Source organism: Coregonus lavaretus (assembly GCF_964263955.1).
Source record: "Coregonus lavaretus genome assembly, chromosome: 36".
Lineage (NCBI taxonomy): Eukaryota > Metazoa > Chordata > Actinopteri > Salmoniformes > Salmonidae > Coregonus > Coregonus lavaretus.
Window position 1 is genome coordinate 1,826,338 of NC_140023.1, and position 18,487 is coordinate 1,844,824.

Genomic DNA, 18,487 nt, shown 5'->3' on the forward strand with positions numbered 1-18,487 from the left:
GTAGGCTAATAATAATTGTGCCCTGCCCTCCCATGCATTTCATATGCCCCCCTTAAGACTGAGGTCTGGAGACGGGTCTGGTTGTAGTCTGTCCTCTTCCCATTATTAGACAGGGCTAGAGAGGCATCACTGGCTCTGGGAGGACTGGAGATTCACTAGACAATATTGCCACTTGCTGGTGAAATGCTGGTATTACACTACAGCGCCTGTAAAAAGACAGTGCATTCAGAAAGTATTCAGACCCCTTGACTTTTTCCACATTTTGTTACGTTAAATAAAATAAAAATAAAAAATCCTCATCAATCTACACACAATACCCCATAATGACAAAGCGAAAACAGTTTTATTTTTATTTTTTGCAAATGTATATATTAAAATAAACTGAAATACCTTATTTACATAAGTATTCAGACCCTTTGCTATGAGACTCGAAATTGAGCTCAGGTGCATCCTGTTTCCATTGATCATCCTTGAGATGTGTCTACAACTTGATTGGAATCCACCTGTGGTAAATTAAATTAATTGGACATGATTTGGAAAGGCACACACCTGTCTATATAAGGTCCCACAGTTGACAGTGCATGTCAGAGCAAAAACCAAGCCATGAGGTCGAAATCATTGTCCGTAGAGCTCTGAGGCAGGATCGTGTCGAGACACAGATCTAGGGAAGGGTACAAAAAAATGTCTGCAGCATTGAAGGTCCCCAAGAACACAGTGGCCTCCATCATTCGTAAATGGAAGATGTTTGGAACCACCAAGACTCTTCCTAGAGCTGGCCGCCCGGTCAAACTGAGCAATCAGGGGAGAAGGGCCTTGGTCAGGGAGGTGACCAAGAACCCGATGGTCACTCTGACAGAACTCCAGAGTTCCTCTGTGGAGATGGGAGAACCTTCTAGAAGGACAACCATCTCTGCAGCACTCCACCAATCAGGCCTTTATGGTAGAGTGGTCAGACGGAAGCCACTCCTCAGTAAAAGGCACAGGATAGCCCGCTTGGAGTTTGCCAAAAGGCTCCTAAAGGACTCTCAGACCATGAGAAACGAGATTCTCTGGTCTGATGAAACCAAGATTGAACTCTTTAGCCTGACTGCCAAGGGTCACGTCTGGAGGAAAACTGTCACCATCACTACGGTGAAGCATGGTGGTGGCAGCATCATGCTGTGTGGATGTTTGTCAGCGGCAGGGACTAGGAGACTAATCAGGATCGAGGGAAAGATGAATGGAGCAAAGTACAGAGATATCCTTGATGAAAACCTGCTCCAGAGCGCTCAGGACCTCAGACTGGGGTGAAGGTTCACCTTCCAACAAGACACATACAAGACAATGCAGGAGTGGCTTCGGAACAAGTCTCTGAATGTCCTTGAGTGGCCCAGCCAGAGCCCGGACTTGAACCCGATCGAACATCTCTGGAGAGACCTGAAAATAGCTGTGCAGCGACGCTCCCCATCCAACCTTGACAGAGCTTGAGAGGATCTGTAGAGAAGAATGGGAGAAACTCCCCAAATACAGGTGTGCCAAGGTTATAGTGTCATACCCAAGAAGACTCTTTAATCGCTGCCAAAGTTGTCAGTACATTTACTTATGTAAATGTGATATTTCCGTAAAAAAATATATATACTTGCAAAAATGTCTAAAAACCTGTTTTTGCTTTGTCATAATGGGGATTGTGTGTAGATGTATGAGGGGAAAAAACTATTTAATACATTTTAGAATAAGGCTGTAACGTAACACAATGTGGAAAAAGTCAACGGGTCTGAATACTTTCTGAATGCACTGTATAAGCCTACACTGGGCCTATAGGCCTATAGTATAATGGTGTAGCCCAGATATATTCAACTCTTACCCTACGAGGTCCAGAGCCTGCTGGTTTTCTCTTCTACCTGATAGTTAATTGCACCCACCTGATTAGAGGGGAACAATACAAAAATGCAGTGGAACGGTCTTCGAGGTCCAGAGTTGAGTTTGAGGGGTGTAGCCTACATCCTGCATAGACTTGTTTCTTTGATTTTCTGCATTTCTGGATTCACCCTCTAAGACAATGTGATTATATCACAGGCACAAAACACCTTCTGCCTCTTGGAGAGTTTAAAGAATCATGAACATCAATCTAAAAAGTTCTGGTATTCCATTTGGGCCGACCCTACCACCAACTCCTACTGCGCATTAGTTTTGCCTGCACTCTATTCACTACATTCTTCTAAAGACATCTAAACAGGATCCTCCTGAATTCTTTTGTTTCATATTTAAAAACTTGTACATGTCTTTTCTCCTTTCTTTTATCTTCCACTGCAATCCCTCACCTCTGACCTCTGACCTCTGACAGAGAGAAAGAGTGGCAGAGAGACAGAGAGACAGAGAGACAGAGAGACAGATAGTGTGTGTGTGTATCGCAGTGCGAATATGTGTGTTTGTATTGCTGCAAAGCGCTGACAGCCAAGGTGGCCGTGAGGACTCCTCATGCTACTATACATTTTCATAACAGAATAATGTTGCTTTACAGAGAGTAGTGAGACAGACAGTGGTGAAGCAGACAGTGAGGCAACCTGCAATTTAGGAGGAGGCAGAGGAGACAGACAGAGAGGATGCAAGCTGACATAGAGGTTAGTACAGTGGTTCCCAAGCTTGTGGGGTGCCCTGAAATTGAAATGTGGTCTCCTGACAAAATCTTGGTTTGTCTTATCTCAAACACCTACTGGAGTTTATAATTCACCCACCTTTTCTCTACCACTACATCACTGGTGAGGAAGAAGAGGAGCAAGGAGTGGAGAAGCCTGCTGCAGATGGCAACACGCATCTCCACGTTCCTTAAACAGACACAAAGAGCAGCTGAGGGAACCCAGTCCTGTCTGTAGAATGTGCCAGGGAACAGTCGGTACCTGGCACAAGTAGCAGGAACAATTAGCGTCACATAAGCGGAGGGTCTGAGCAACGGGGGATACAGATAAGAGAGTGTGGGAAACAACAAGACATCACTGGGAAGACCTGAGACGAGCTGAGCTGAGAAGTGCTGCACGCTCACTCCAAGGCATCCCTTCCCTTTCCTATACCAGTCAACACTCAGAGATCTCGGAGGAAGACAGAGGAAGGCAGAGGAAGACAGAGGAAGACGGAGGAAGACAGAGGAAGGCAGAGGAAGACAGAGGAAGACAGAGGAAGACAGAGGAAGACAGAAGAAGACAGAGGAAGACAGAAGAAGACAGAGGAAGACAGAGGAAGGCAGAGGAAGACAGAGGAAGGCAGAGGAAGACAGCGGAAGGCAGAGGAAGAGAGAGGAAGGCAGAGGAAGCCAGAGGAAGAGAGAGGAAGGCAGAAGAAGGCAGAGGAAGACAGAGGAAGATAGAGGAAGGCAGAGGAAGACAGAGGAAGACAGAGGAAGAACGAGGAAGACCGAGGAAGAAAGAGGAAGACAGAGAAAAACAGAGGAAAGTAGAGGATGACCGAGGAAGACAGATGAAGATGGAGGAATACAGAGGAAGACAGAGGAAGACAGAGGAAGACAGAGGAAGACAGAGGAAGACAGAGAAAGGCAGAGGAAGACAGAGGAAGGCAGACGAAGGCAGAGGAAGGCAGAGGAAGACAGAGGAAGAATGAGGAAGGCAGAGGAAGGAAGAGGAAGGCAGAGGAAGACAGTGGAAGACAGAGGAAGACGGAGGAAGACAGAGAAAGACAAAAAAAGACAGAGGAAGACAAAGGAAGGCAGAGGAAGACAGAGGAATGCAGAAGAAGTCAGAGGAAGACAGAGGAAGACAGTGGAAGGCAGAGGAAGACTGAGGAAGACAGTGGAAGACAGAGGAAGACAGAGGAGGACTGAGGAAGACAGGGACAGACAGAGGAAGAACGAGGAAGATAAAAGAAGACATAGGAAGACCGAGGAAGACAGAGGAAGACAGTGGAAGACAGAGGAAGACAGAGGAAGGAGGAAGACAGAGGAAGACAGAAGAAGACAGACTAAGACAGAGGAAGGCAGACGAAGACAGAGGAAGACAGAGGAAGGCAGACGAAGGCAGAGGAAGGCAGAGGAAGACAGAGGAAGAACGAGGAAGGCAGATGGAGTAAGAGGAAGGCAGAGGAAGGCATTGGAAGGCAGAGGAAGACAGAAGAAGACAGAGGAAAACAGAGGAAAGTAGAGGATGACAGAGGAAGACAGATGAAGACGGAGGAAGACAGAGGAAGACAGAGGAAGACAGAGGAAGGTAGACAAAGACAGAGGAAGGCAGAGGAAGACAGAGGAAGGCAGACGAAGGCAGAGGAAGGCAGAGGATGGCAGTGGAATACAGAGGAAGACGGAGGAAGACAAAGGAAGGCAGAGGAAGACAGAGGAAGGCAGAGGAAGGCAGAGGAAGACAGAGGAAGACAGTGGAAGGCAGAGGAAGACTGAGGAAGACAGTGGAAGACAGAGGAAGACAGAGGAAGACGGAGGAAGACCGACGAAGGCAAAAGAAGACAGAGGAAGGCAGAGGAAGGCAGAGGAAGACAGAGGAAGACAGAGGAAGACAGAAGAAGGCAGAGGAAGACAGAGGAAGGCAGAGGAAGACAGAGGAAGAATGAGGAAGGCAGAGGAAGGCAGAGGAAGACCGAGGAAGACCGAGGAAGACAGAGGAAGACAGAGGAAAACAGAGGAAAGTAGAGTATGACCGAGGAAGACAGATGAAGACGGAGGAAGACAGAGGAAGACAGAGGAAGACAGAGGAAGGCAGAGGGAGGCAGACGAAGACAGAGGAAGACAGAGGAAGACAGTGGAAGGCAGAGGAAGGCAGTGGAAGGCAGTGGAAGACGGAGGAAGACAGAGGAAAACAGAGGAAAGTAGAGGATGACAGAGGAAGACAGATGAAGACGGAGGAAGACAGTGGAAGACAGAGGAAGACAGAGGAATACGGAGGAAGACCGACGAAGACAAAAGAAGACAGAGGAAGACAGAGGAAGACTGAGGAAGACAGGGAAAGACAGAGGAAGAACGAGGAAGATAAAAGAAGGCATAGGAAGACCGAGGAAGACAGAGGAAGACAGTGGAAGACAGAGGAAGACAGAGGAAGGCAGAGGAAGGCAGAGGAAGACAGACGAAGACAGACGAAGACAGAAGAAGACAGACTAAGACAGAGGAAGGCAGACAAAGACAGAGGAAGAGAGAAGAAGACAGAGGAAGGCAGACGAAGGCAGAGGAAGGCAGAGGAAGGCAGAGGAAGAACGAGGAAGGCAGATGGAGTAAGAGGAAGGCAGAGGAAGGCAGAAGAAGACAGTGGAAGACAGAGGAAGACGGTGGAAGACAGATGAAGACAAAAGAAGACAGAAGAAGAAAGAGGAAGGCAGAGGAAGACAGAGGAAGGCAGAGGAAGGCAGAGGAAGACAGAGAAAGGAAGAGGAAGGCAGAGGAAGACTGAGGAAGACAGTGGAAAACAGAGGAAGACCGAGGAAGACAGAGGAAAACAGAGGAAGACAAAAGAAGACAGAGGAAGACAGAGGAAGGCAGAAGAATACAGAGGAAGGCTGAGGAAGGCAGAGGAAGTCAGAGGAAGACAGAGGAAGGCAGAGGAAGGCAGAGGAAAACAGAGGAAGACAGAGGAAGACAGAAGAAGACAGAGGAAGACAGAGGATGGCAGAGGAAGAGAGATGAAGGCAGAGGAAGGCAGAGGAAGACAGAGGAAGACAGAGGAAGACAGAGGAAGGCAGAGGAAGACAGAGGAAGGCAGAGGAAGACAGAGGAAGAACGAGGAAGGCAGAGGAAGGCAGAGGAAGACAGAGGAAAACAGAGGAAAGTAGAGTATGACCGAGGAAGACAGATGAAGACGGAGGAAGACAGAGGAAGACAGAGGAAGACAGTGGAAGACAGAGGAAGACCGAGGAAGACAGAGGAAAACAGAGGAAGACAAAAGAAGACAGAGGAAGACAGAGGAAGGCAGAAGAATACAGAGGAAGGCTGAGGAAGGCAGAGGAAGTCAGAGGAAGACAGAGGAAGGCAGAGGAAGGCAGAGGAAAACAGAGGAAGACAGAAGAAGACAGAGGAAGACAGAGGATGGAAGAGGAAGGCAGAGGAAGGCAGAGGAAGACAGAGGAAGACAGAGAAAGACAGAGGAAGGCAGAGGAAGACAGAGGAAGGCAGAGGAAGACAGAGGAAGAACGAGGAAGGCAGAGGAAGGCAGAGGAAGACAGAGGAAAACAGAGGAAAGTAGAGTATGACCGAGGAAGACAGATGAAGACGGAGGAAGACAGAGGAAGACAGAGGAAGACAGAGGAAGACAGAGGAAGGCATGGAAGGTAGAGGAAGGCAGTGGAAGGCAGAGGAAGACGGAGGAAGACAGAGGAAAACAGAGGAAAGTAGAGGATGATAGAGGAAGACAGATGAAGACAGAGGAAGACAGAGGAAGGCAGAGGAAGACAGAGGAAGACAGTGGAAGGCAGAGGAAGACTGAGGAAGACAGTGGAAGACAGAGGAAGACGGAGGATGACCAACGAAGGCAAAAGAAGACAGAGGAAGACAGAGGAAGACTGAGGAAGACAGGGAAAGAAAGAGGAAGAACGAGGAAGATAAAAGAAGACATACGAAGACCGAGGAAGACAGAGGAAGACAGTGGAAGACAGAAGAAGACAGAGGAAGGCAGAGGAAGGCAGAGGAAGACAGAGGAAGACAGACGAAGACAGAAGAAGACAGACTAAGACAGAGAAAGGCAGACGAAGACAGAGGAAGAGAGAGGAAGACAGAGGAAGGCAGACGAAGGCAGAGGAAGGCAGAGGAAGACAGAGGAAGAACGAGGAAGGCAGATGGAGTAAGAGGAAGGCAGAGGAAGGCAGAAGAAGACAGTGGAAGACATAGGAAGACGGTGGAAGACAGATGAAGACAAAAGAAGACAGAAGAAGAAAGACGAAGGCAGAGGAAGACAGAGGAAGGCAGAGGAAGGCAGAGGAAGACAGAGAAAGGAAGAGGAAGGCAGAGGAAGACTGAGGATGACAGTGGAAGACAGAGGAAGACCGAGGAAGACAGAGGAAAACAGAGGAAGACAAAAGAAGACAGAGGAAGACAGAGGAAGGCAGAAGAATACAGAGGAAGGCTGAGGAAGGCAGAGGAAGTCAGAGGAAGACAGAGGAAGGCAGAGGAAGGCAGAGGAAAACAGAGGAAGACAGAGGAAGACAGAAGAAGACAGAGGAAGACAGAGGATGGCAGAGGAAGAGAGATGAAGGCAGAGGAAGGCAGAGGAAGACAGAGGAAGACAGAGGAAGACAGAGGAAGGCAGAGGAAGACAGAGGAAGGCAGAGGAAGACAGAGGAAGAACGAGGAAGGCAGAGGAAGGCAGAGGAAGGCAGAGGAAGACAGAGGAAAACAGAGGAAAGTAGAGTATGACCGAGGAAGACAGATGAAGACGGAGGAAGACAGAGGAAGACAGAGGAAGACAGAGGAAGACAGTGGAAGACAGAGGAAGACCGAGGAAGACAGAGGAAAACAGAGGAAGACAAAAGAAGACAGAGAAAGACAGAGGAAGGCAGAAGAATACAGAGGAAGGCTGAGGAAGGCAGAGGAAGTCAGAGGAAGACAGAGGAAGGCAGAGGAAGGCAGAGGAAAACAGAGGAAGACAGAAGAAGACAGAGGAAGACAGAGGATGGAAGAGGAAGGCAGAGGAAGGCAGAGGAAGACAGAGGAAGACAGAGGAAGACAGAGGAAGGCAGAGGAAGACAGAGGAGGGCAGAGGAAGACAGAGGAAGAACGAGGAAGGCAGAGGAAGGCAGAGGAAGACAGAGGAAAACAGAGGAAAGTAGAGTATGACCGAGGAAGACAGATGAAGACGGAGGAAGACAGAGGAAGACAGAGGAAGACAGAGGAAGACAGAGGAAGGCAGTGGAAGGTAGAGGAAGGCAGTGGAAGACAGAGGAAGACGGAGGAAGACAGAGGAAAACAGAGGAAAGTAGAGGATGATAGAGGAAGACAGATGAAGACAGAGGAAGACAGAGGAAGGCAGAGGAAGACAGAGGAAGACAGTGGAAGGCAGAGGAAGACTGAGGAAGACAGTGGAAGACAGAGGAAGACAGAGGAAGACGGAGGATGACCAATGAAGGCAAAAGAAGACAGAGGAAGACAGAGGAAGACTGAGGAAGACAGGGAAAGAAAGAGGAAGAACGAGGAAGATAAAAGAAGACATACGAAGACCGAGGAAGACAGAGGAAGACAGTGGAATACAGAAGAAGACAGAGGAAGGCAGAGGAAGGCAGAGGAAGACAGAGGAAGACAGACGAAGACAGAAGAAGACAGACTAAGACAGAGAAAGGCAGACGAAGACAGAGGAAGAGAGAGGAAGACAGAGGAAGGCAGACGAAGGCAGAGGAAGGCAGAGGAAGACAGAGGAAGAACGAGGAAGGCAGATGGAGTAAGAGGAAGGCAGAGGAAGGCAGAAGAAGACAGTGGAAGACATAGGAAGACGGTGGAAGACAGATGAAGACAAAAGAAGACAGAAGAAGAAAGACGAAGGCAGAGGAAGACAGAGGAAGGCAGAGGAAGGCAGAGGAAGACAGAGAAAGGAAGAGGAAGGCAGAGGAAGACTGAGGATGACAGTGGAAGACAGAGGAAGACCGAGGAAGACAGAGGAAAACAGAGGAAGACAAAAGAAAAAAGAGGAAGACGGAGAAAGGCAGAATAATATAGAGGAAGGCAGGGGAAGTCAGAGGAAGACAGAGGAAGGCAGAGGAAGGTAGAGGAAAACAGAGGAAGACAGAAGAAGACAGAGGAAGACAGAGGATGGCAGAGGAAGAGAGAGGAAGGCAGAGGAAGACAGAGGAAGACAGAGGAAGACAGAGGAAGTTAGAAGAAGACAGAGGAAGGCAGAGGAAGGCAGAGGAAGAACGAGGAAGGCAGAGGAAGGCAGAGGAAGGCAGAGGAAGGCAGAGGAAGACAGAGGAAGACAGAGGAAGACAGAGGAAAACAGAGGAAAGTAGAGTATGACCGAGGAAGACAGTGGAAGAAAGAGGAAGACAGAGGAAGACGGAGGACGACCGACGAAGGCAAAAGAAGACAGAGGAAGACAGAGGAAGACAGAGGAAGACAGAGGAAGGCAGAGGAAGGCAGAGGAAGACAGACGAAGACAGAAGAAGACAGACAAAGACAGAGGAAGGCAGACGAAGACAGAGGAAGACAGAGGAAGACAGAGGAAGGCAGACGAAGGCAGAGGAAGAACGAGGAAGGCAGATGGAGTAAGAGGAAGGCAGAGGAAGGCAGAAGAAGACAGTGGAAGACAGAGGAAGACGGTGGAAGACAGATGAAGACAAAATAAGACAGAAGAAGAAAGACGAAGGCAGAGGAAGACAGAGGAAGGCAGAGGAAGGCAGAGGAAGACAGAGAAAGGAAGAGGAAGGCAGAGGAAGACTGAGGATGACAGTGGAAGACAGAGGAAGACCGAGGAAGACAGAGGAAAACAGAGGAAGACAAAAGAAGACAGAGGAAGACAGAGGAAGGCAGAAGAATACAGAGGAAGGCTGAGGAAGGCAGAGGAAGTCAGAGGAAGACAGAGGAAGGCAGAGGAAAACAGAGGAAGACAGAGGAAGACAGAAGAAGACAGAGGAAGACAGAGGATGGCAGAGGAAGAGAGATGAAGGCAGAGGAAGGCAGAGGAAGACAGAGGAAGACAGAGGAAGACAGAGGAAGGCAGAGGAAGACAGAGGAAGGCAGAGGAAGACAGAGGAAGAACGAGGAAGGCAGAGGAAGGCAGAGGAAGACAGAGGAAAACAGAGGAAAGTAGAGTATGACCGAGGAAGACAGATGAAGACGGAGGAAGACAGAGGAAGACAGAGGAAGACAGAGGAAGACAGTGGAAGACAGAGGAAGACCGAGGAAGACAGAGGAAAACAGAGGAAGACAAAAGAAGACAGAGGAAGACAGAGGAAGGCAGAAGAATACAGAGGAAGGCTGAGGAAGGCAGAGGAAGTCAGAGGAAGACAGAGGAAGGCAGAGGAAGGCAGAGGAAAACAGAGGAAGACAGAAGAAGACAGAGGAAGACAGAGGATGGAAGAGGAAGGCAGAGGAAGGCAGAGGAAGACAGAGGAAGACAGAGGAAGACAGAGGAAGGCAGAGGAAGACAGAGGAAGGCAGAGGAAGACAGAGGAAGAACGAGGAAGGCAGAGGAAGGCAGAGGAAGACAGAGGAAAACAGAGGAAAGTAGAGTATGACCGAGGAAGACAGATGAAGACGGAGGAAGACAGAGGAAGACAGAGGAAGACAGAGGAAGACAGAGGAAGGCAGTGGAAGGTAGAGGAAGGCAGTGGAAGGCAGAGGAAGACGGAGGAAGACAGAGGAAAACACAGGAAAGTAGAGGATGATAGAGGAAGACAGATGAAGACAGAGGAAGACAGAGGAAGGAAGAGGAAGACAGAGGAAGACAGTGGAAGGCAGAGGAAGACAGAGGAAGACAGTGGAAGACAGAGGAAGACAGAGGAAGACGGAGGATGACCAACGAAGGCAAAAGAAGACAGAGGAAGACAGAGGAAGACTGAGGAAGACAGGGAAAGAAAGAGGAAGAACGAGGAAGATAAAAGAAGACATACGAAGACCGAGGAAGACAGAGGAAGACAGTGGAAGACAGAAGAAGACAGAGGAAGGCAGAGGAAGGCAGAGGAAGACAGAGGAAGACAGACGAAGACAGAAGAAGACAGACTAAGACAGAGAAAGGCAGACGAAGACAGAGGAAGAGAGAGGAAGACAGAGGAAGGCAGACGAAGGCAGAGGAAGGCAGAGGAAGACAGAGGAAGAACGAGGAAGGCAGATGGAGTAAGAGGAAGGCAGAGGAAGGCAGAAGAAGACAGTGGAAGACATTGGAAGACGGTGGAAGACAGATGAAGACAAAAGAAGACAGAAGAATAAAGACGAAGGCAGAGGAAGACAGAGGAAGGCAGAGGAAGGCAGAGGAAGACAGAGAAAGGAAGAGGAAGGCAGAGGAAGACTGAGGATGACAGTGGAAGACAGAGGAAGACCGAGGAAGACAGAGGAAAACAGAGGAAGACAAAAGAAGACAGAGGAAGACGGAGGAAGGCAGAATAATATAGAGGAAGGCTGAGGAAGGCAGGGGAAGTCAGAGGAAGACAGAGGAAGGCAGAGGAAGGTAGAGGAAAACAGAGGAAGACAGAAGAAGACAGAGGAAGACAGAGATGGCAGAGGAAGAGAGAGGAAGGCAGAGGAAGGCAGAGGAAGACAGAGGAAGACAGAGGAAGACAGAGGAAGACAGAGGAAGTTAGAAGAAGACAGAGGAAGGCAGAGGAAGGCAGAGGAAGAACGAGGAAGGCAGAGGAAGGCAGAGGAAGACAGAGGAAGACAGAGGAAGACAGAGGAAGACAGAGGAAAACAGAGGAAAGTAGAGTATGACCGAGGAAGACAGTGGAAGAAAGAGGAAGACAGAGGAAGACGGAGGACGACCGACGAAGGCAAAAGAAGACAGAGGAAGACAGAGGAAGACTGAGGAAGAAAGGGAAAGAAAGAGGAAGAACGAGGAAGAGAAAAGAAGACATACGAAGACCGAGGAAGACAGAGGAAGACAGTGGAAGACAGAGGAAGACAGAGGAAGGCAGAGGAAGGCAGAGGAAGACAGAGGAAGACAGACGAAGACAGAAGAAGACAGACAAAGACAGAGGAAGGCAGACGAAGACAGAGGAAGACAGAGGAAGACAGAGGAAGGCAGACGAAGGCAGAGGAAGAACGAGGAAGGCAGATGGAGTAAGAGGAAGGCAGAGGAAGGCAGAAGAAGACAGTGGAAGACAGAGGAAGACGGTGGAAGACAGATGAAGACAAAATAAGACAGAAGAAGAAAGAGGAAGGCAGAGGAAGACAGAGGAAGGCAGAGAAAGGCAGAGGAAGACAGAGAAAGGAAGAGGAAGGCAGAGGAAGACTGAGGAAGACAGTGGAAGACAGAGGAAGACCGAGGAAGACAGAGGAAAACAGAGGAAGACAGTGGAAGACAGAGGAAGACGGAGGAAGGCAGAATAATACAGAGGAAGGCTGAGGAAGGCAGAGGAAGTCAGAGGAAGGCAGATGAAGGTAGAGGAAGGCAGAGAAAAACAGAGGAAGACAGAGGAAGACAGAAGAAGACAGAGGAAGACAGAGGATGGTAGAGGAAGAGAGAGGAAGAAAGAGGAAGGCAGAGGAAGACAGAGGAAGACAGAGGAAGACATAGGAAGGCAGAGGAAGACAGAGGAAGAACGAGGAAGGCAGAGGAAGACCGAGGAAGACAGAGGAAGACAGAGGAAAACAGAGGAAAGTAGAGTATGACTGAGGAAGACAGATGAAGACGGAGCAAGACAGAGGAAGGCAGAGGAAGGCAGAGGAAGACAGAGGAAGACAGAGGAAGACAGTGGAAGGTAGAGGAAGGCAGTGGAAGGCAGAGGAAGACAGAGGAAGACAGAGGAAAACAGAGGAAGGCAGAGTAAGACAGAGGAAGGCAGATGAAGGCAGAGGAAGACAGTGGAAGACAGAGGAAGACGGAGGAAGACAGATTAAGACAAAAGAAGACAGAGGAAGACAGAGGAAGGCATTGGAAGACAGAGGTAGGCATAGGAAGACAGAGGAAGGCAGAGGAAGACAGAGGAAGACAGAAGAAGACAGAGGAAGACAGAAGAAGACAGAGGAAGACAGAGGAAGACAGTGGAAGACAGAGGAAGACGGAGGAAGACAGATTAAGACAAAATAAGACAGAGGAAGACAGAGGAAGACAGAGGAAAGGAAGAGGAAGGCAGAGGAAGAATGAGGACGACAGTGGAAGACAGAGGAAGACAGAGGGAGACAGAGGAAAACAGAGGAAGACAAAAGAAGGCAGAGGAAGTCAGAGGAAGACAGAGGAAGGCAGAGGAAGGCAGAGGAAGACAGAGGAAGACAGAGGAAGACAGAGGAAGACAGAGGAAGGCAGAGGAAGACAGAGGAAGGCAGAGGAAGACAGAGGAAGAACGAGGAAGGCAGAGGAAGGCAGAGGAAGGCAGAGGAAGACCGAGGAAGATAGAGGAAGACAGAGGAAAACAGAGGAAAGTAGAGTATGACCGAGGAAGACAGATGAAGACGGAGGAAGACAGAGGAAGACAGGGGAAGGCAGAGGAAGGCAGAGGAAGGCAGAGGAAGGCAGAGGAAGACAGAGGAAGACAGATGAAGAGAGAGGAAGACAGAGGAAGACAGAGGAAGGCAGAGGAAGACAGAGGAAGAACGAGGAAGACCGAGGATGACAGAGGAAGAACGAGGAAGACCGAGGAAGACAGAGGAAGACAGAGGAAGACAGAGGGAGGCAGAGGAAGACAGAGGAAGGCAAAGGAAGACAGAGGAAGGCAGAAGAATGTGGGGGAAGGCAGAGGAAGACAGTGGAAGACAGTGGAAGACAGAGGAAGACGGAGGAAAACAGATTAAGACAAAAGAAGACAGAGGAAGACAGAGGAAGACAGATGAAGACAGAGGAAGGCAGAGGAAGACAGAGGAAGAACGATGAAGACCGAGGAAGAACGAGGAAGACAGAGGAAAACAGAGGAAAGTAGAGGATGACCGAGGAAGACAGATGAAGACAAAAGAAGACAGAGGAAGACAGAGGAAGACAGAGGAAAGTAGAGGAAGGCGGAGGAAGACAGATTAAGACAAAAGAAGACAGAGGAAGACAGAGGAAGACAGAGGAAGACAGAGGAAGGCAGAGGAAGACAGAGGAAGAACGAGGAAGACCGAGGATGATCGAGGAAGACCGAGGAAGAACGAGGAAAACAGAGGAAAGTAGAGGAAGACAGAGGAAGACAGAGGAAGAGAGAGAAAGACAGAGGAAGGGAGAGGAAGGCAGATGAAGACAGAGGAAGACAGAGGAAGACAGAGGAAGGCAGAGGAAGACAGAGGAAGACAGAGAAGACAGAAGAAGACAGAGGAAGATAGAGGAAGACAGAGGAAGGCAGAGGAAGATAGAGGAAGGCAGAGGAAGACAGGGGAAGGCAGAGGAAGGCAGAGGAAGGCAGAGGAAGACAGAGGAAGGCAGAGGAAGGCAGAGGAAGACTGAGGAAGACAGTGGAAGACAGAGGAAGACCGAGGAATAATGAGGAAGGCAGAGGAAGGAAGAGGAAGACAGATGAAGACAGTGGAAGGCAGAGGAAGGCAGTGGAAGGCAGTGGAAGGCAGAGGAAGACAGAGGAAAACAGAGGAAAGTAGAGGAAGACGGAGGAAGACAGATTAAGACAAAAGAAGACAGAGGAAGACAGAGGAAGACAGAGGAAGACAGAGGAAGGCAGAGGAAGACAGAGGAAGAACGAGGAAGACCGAGGATGATCGAGGAAGACCGAGGAAGAACGAGGAAAACAGAGGAAAGTAGAGGAAGACAGAGGAAGACAGAGGAAGAGAGAGAAAGACAGAGGAAGGGAGAGGAAGGCAGATGAAGACAGAGGAAGACAGAGGAAGACAGAGGAAGGCAGAGGAAGACAGAGGAAGACAGAGAAGACAGAAGAAGACAGAGGAAGATAGAGGAAGACAGAGGAAGGCAGAGGAAGATAGAGGAAGGCAGAGGAAGACAGGGGAAGGCAGAGGAAGGCAGAGGAAGGCAGAGGAAGACAGAGGAAGGCAGAGGAAGGCAGAGGAAGACTGAGGAAGACAGTGGAAGACAGAGGAAGACCGAGGAAGACAGAGGAAAACAGAGGAAGACAAAAGAAGACAGAGGAAGACAGAGGAAGGCAGAAGAATACAGATGAAGGCAGAGGAAGGCAGAGGAAGTCAGAGGAAGACAGAGGAAGGCAGAGGAAAACAGAGGAAGACAGAGGAAGACAGAAGAAGACAAAGGAAGACGGAGGAAGACAGAGGAAGACAGAGGAAGACAGAGGAAGACAGAGGAAGACATAGGAAGGCAGAGGAAGACAGAGGAAGACATAGGAAGGCAGATGAAGGCAGAGAAAGGCAGAGGAAGACGGTGGAAGACAGAGGAAGACGGAGGAAGACAGATTAAGACAAAAGAAGACAGAGGAAGACAGAGGAAAACAGAGGAAAGTAGAGGATGACCGAGGAAGACAGATGAAGAAAGAGGAAGACAGAGGAAGACAGAGGAAGACAGAGGAAGACAGAGGAAGGCAGAGGAAGACAGAGGAAGGCAGAAGAAGGCATAGGAAGACAGAGGAAGACAGAGGAAGAATGAGGAAGGCAGAGGAAGGCAGAGGAAGGCAGAGGAAGGCAGAGGAAGGCAGAGGAAGGCAGAGGAAAACAGAGGAATGAAGAGGAAGGCATAGGAAGGCAGAGGAAGGCAGAGGAAGGCAGAGGAAGACAAAGATAGACAGAGGAAGGCAGAGGAAGGCAGAGGAAGACAGAGGAAGACAGAGGAAGACAGAGGAAGGCAGAGGAAGACAGAGGAAGACAGAAAAGACAGAGGAAGACAGAGGACAACAGAGGAAGACAGAGGAAGACAGAAGAAGACAGAGGAAGACAGAGGATGGCAGAGGAAGAGAGAGGAAGGCAGAGGAAGACCGAGGAAGACAGCGGAAGACAGAGGAAGACAGAGGAAAACAGAGGAAAGTAGAGTATGACCGAGGAAGACAGAGGAAGACAGAGGAAAACAGAGGAAAGTAGAGTATGACCGAGGAAGACAGATGAAGATGGAGTAAGACAGAGGAAGACAGAGGAAGACAGAGGAAGGCAGAGGAAGGCAGATGAAGACAGAGGAAGACAGATGAAGACAGTGGAAGGCAGAGGAAGGCAGTGGAAGGCAGAGGAAGACAGAGGAAGGCAGAAGAAGGCATAGGAAGACAGAGGAAGACCGAGGAAGACAGAGGAAGACAGAGGAAAACAGAGGAAAGTAGAGTATGACCGAGGAAGACAGATAAAGACGGAGGAAGACAGAGGAAGACAGGGGAAGGCAGAGGAAGGCAGAGGAAGGCAGAGGAAGGCAGAGGAAGACAAATGAAGACAGATGAAGACAGTGGAAGGCAGAAGAAGGCAGTGGAAGGCAGAGGAAGACGGAGGAAGACAGAGGAAGACAGATGAAGACGGAGGAAGACAGAGGAAGACAGTGGAAGACAGAGGAAGACGGAGGAAGACAGATTAAGACAAAAGAAGGCAGAGGAAGACAGAGGAAGACAGAGGAAGACAGAGGAAGACAGAGGAAGGCAGAGGAAGACAGAGGAAGAACGAAGAAGACCGAGGATGACAGAGGAAGAACGAGGAAGACCAAGAAAGACAGTGGAAGACAGAGGAAGACGGAGGAAGACAGATTAAGACAAAATAAGACAGAGGAAGACAGAGGAAGACAGAGGAAAGGAAGAGGAAGGCAGAGGAAGACAGAGGAAGACAGAGGAAGGCAGAGGAAGACAGAGGAAGGCAGAAGAAGGCATAGGAAGACAGAGGAAGACAGAGGAAGAATGAGGAAGGCAGAGGAAGGCAGAGGAAGGCAGAGGAAGGCAGAGGAAGGCAGAGGAAAACAGAGGAATGAAGAGGAAGGCATAGGAAGGCAGAGGAAGGCAGAGGAAGACAAAGATAGACAGAGGAAGGCAGAGGAAGGCAGAGGAAGACAGAGGAAGACAGAGGAAGACAGAGGAAGGCAGAGGAAGACAGAGGAAGACAGAAAAGACAGAGGAAGACAGAGGAAAACAGAGGAAGACAGAGGAAGACAGAAGAAGACAGAGGAAGACAGAGGATGGCAGAGGAAGAGAGAGGAACCATCTCAATTGGGTTTAGGTTGGGTGATTGTGGAGGCCAGGTCATCTGATGCAGCACTCCATCACTCTCCTCTTGATCAAATAGCCCTTACACAGCCTGGAGGTGTGTTTTGGGTCATTGTCCTGTTGAAAAACAAATTATAGTCCCACTAAGCGCAAAACAGATGGGATGGCGTATCGCTGCAGAATGCTGTGGTAGCCATACTGGTTAAGTGTGTCTTGAATTCTAAATTAATCACTGACAGTGTCACAAGCAAAGCACTCCCACACCATCACACCTCCTCCTCCATACTTCCCGGTGGGATCCACACATGCAGAAATCATCCATTCACCTACTCTGCGTCTCACAAAGACACGGCGGTTGGAACCAAAGATCTCAAATTTGGACTCATCAGACCAAAGGACAGATTTCCACCGGTCTAATGTCCATTGCTCGTGTTTCTTGGCCCAAGCAAGTATCTTCTTCTTCTTATTGGTGTCCTTTAGTAGTGGTTTCTTTGCAGCAATTCGCCCATGAAGGCCTGATTCACGCAGTCTCCTCTGAACAGTTGATGTTGAGATGGGTCTGTTACTTGAACTCTGTGAAGCATTTATTTGGGCTGCAATCTGAGGTGCAGTTAACTCTAATGAACATATCCTCTGCAGCAGAGGTAACTACGAGTCTTCCTTTCCTATGGCAGTCCTCATGAGATACAATAAAGAAAAACCCCGGAATGAGTAGGTGTGTCCAAACTGTTGACTGGCACTGTAAATACTCTCCTAGATTTATGCCCATTGGTTGACAGAAAGGGAAGGGATTATTGCACGAGTGAACCCATAGGTTAATCAGCAAGCATGGTGGAAATGCCTTAGTGTGCCATGCTCATTGGCTGAAGTTAATAGGTGAATGACATTCTGCCCGCTTGCTAATGGCAAAGAGGAAGAGAGACGTGACGCTATCCTGACGAGGTAACATTATAAGCACTACCATATAAATACCTGCTATGCTGATGAGGTAACATTAAAACCTGCTATGCTGACTAGTGAGATAGGAAAACAGAGGAAAGTAGAGAATGACAGAGGAAGACAGATGAAGACGGAGGAAGACCGAGGATGGCAGACCAAGGCAGTGGGAGACGGAGGAAGACTGAGGAAGACAAAAGAAGCAGCAAAACCCCACTAGAACTAGTGTTGTTGCTTCACGACACAGCAGGTTGTGAGCCAGTTAAAGGGAAACACACAGGCAGGCAGCAGCAAAACTGTGTGACTAACTTGCCTACCAAAACTATACTGCATTGGTCTGGTGTCACTTAACCCGGCCAAATAGAAAACAAAGTACAGTATGCTGTAACGTTAGCTATAATGTGATGGTGCCAATCTTTCCCATTCACTTAGGATTGAGGCCTAAAAACTAAATGAGATACAGTGGGGGAAAAAAGTATTTAGTCAGCCACCAATTGTGCAAGTTCTCCTACTTAAAAAGATGAGAGAGGCCTGTAATTTTCATCATAGGTACATGTCAACTATGACAGACAAAATTAGAAAAGAATTTCCAGAAAATCACATTGTAGGATTTTTAATGAATTTATTTGCAAATGATGGTGGAAAATAAGTATTTGGTCAATAACAAAAGTTTCTCAATACTTTGTTATATGCTATTTGTTGGCAATGACACAGGTCAAACGTTTTCTGTAAGTCTTCACAAGGTTTTCACACACTGTTGCTGGTATTTTGGCCCATTCCTCCATGCAGATCTCCTCTAGAGCAGTGATGTTTTGGGGCTGTCGCTGGGCAACACGGACTTTCAACTCCCTCCAAAGATTTTCTATGGGGTTGAGATCTGGAGACTGGCTAGGCCACTCCAGGACCTTGAAATGCTTCTTACGAAGCCACTCCTTCG

The 18,487-nt window shown here is 48.8% G+C and overlaps 1 long non-coding RNA gene across 1 annotated transcript; it reads left to right on the forward strand.

Annotated features, from left to right (window-relative positions):
• The first annotated feature begins 3,089 nt into the window (after positions 1 to 3,089).
• Positions 3,090 to 18,006, forward strand: LOC311110680. Its single transcript, XR_014610717.1, has 2 exons — positions 3,090 to 3,126; positions 17,744 to 18,006. It is a non-coding gene; the product is annotated as an uncharacterized lncRNA (long non-coding RNA).
• Positions 18,007 to 18,487: the final 481 nt, after the last annotated feature.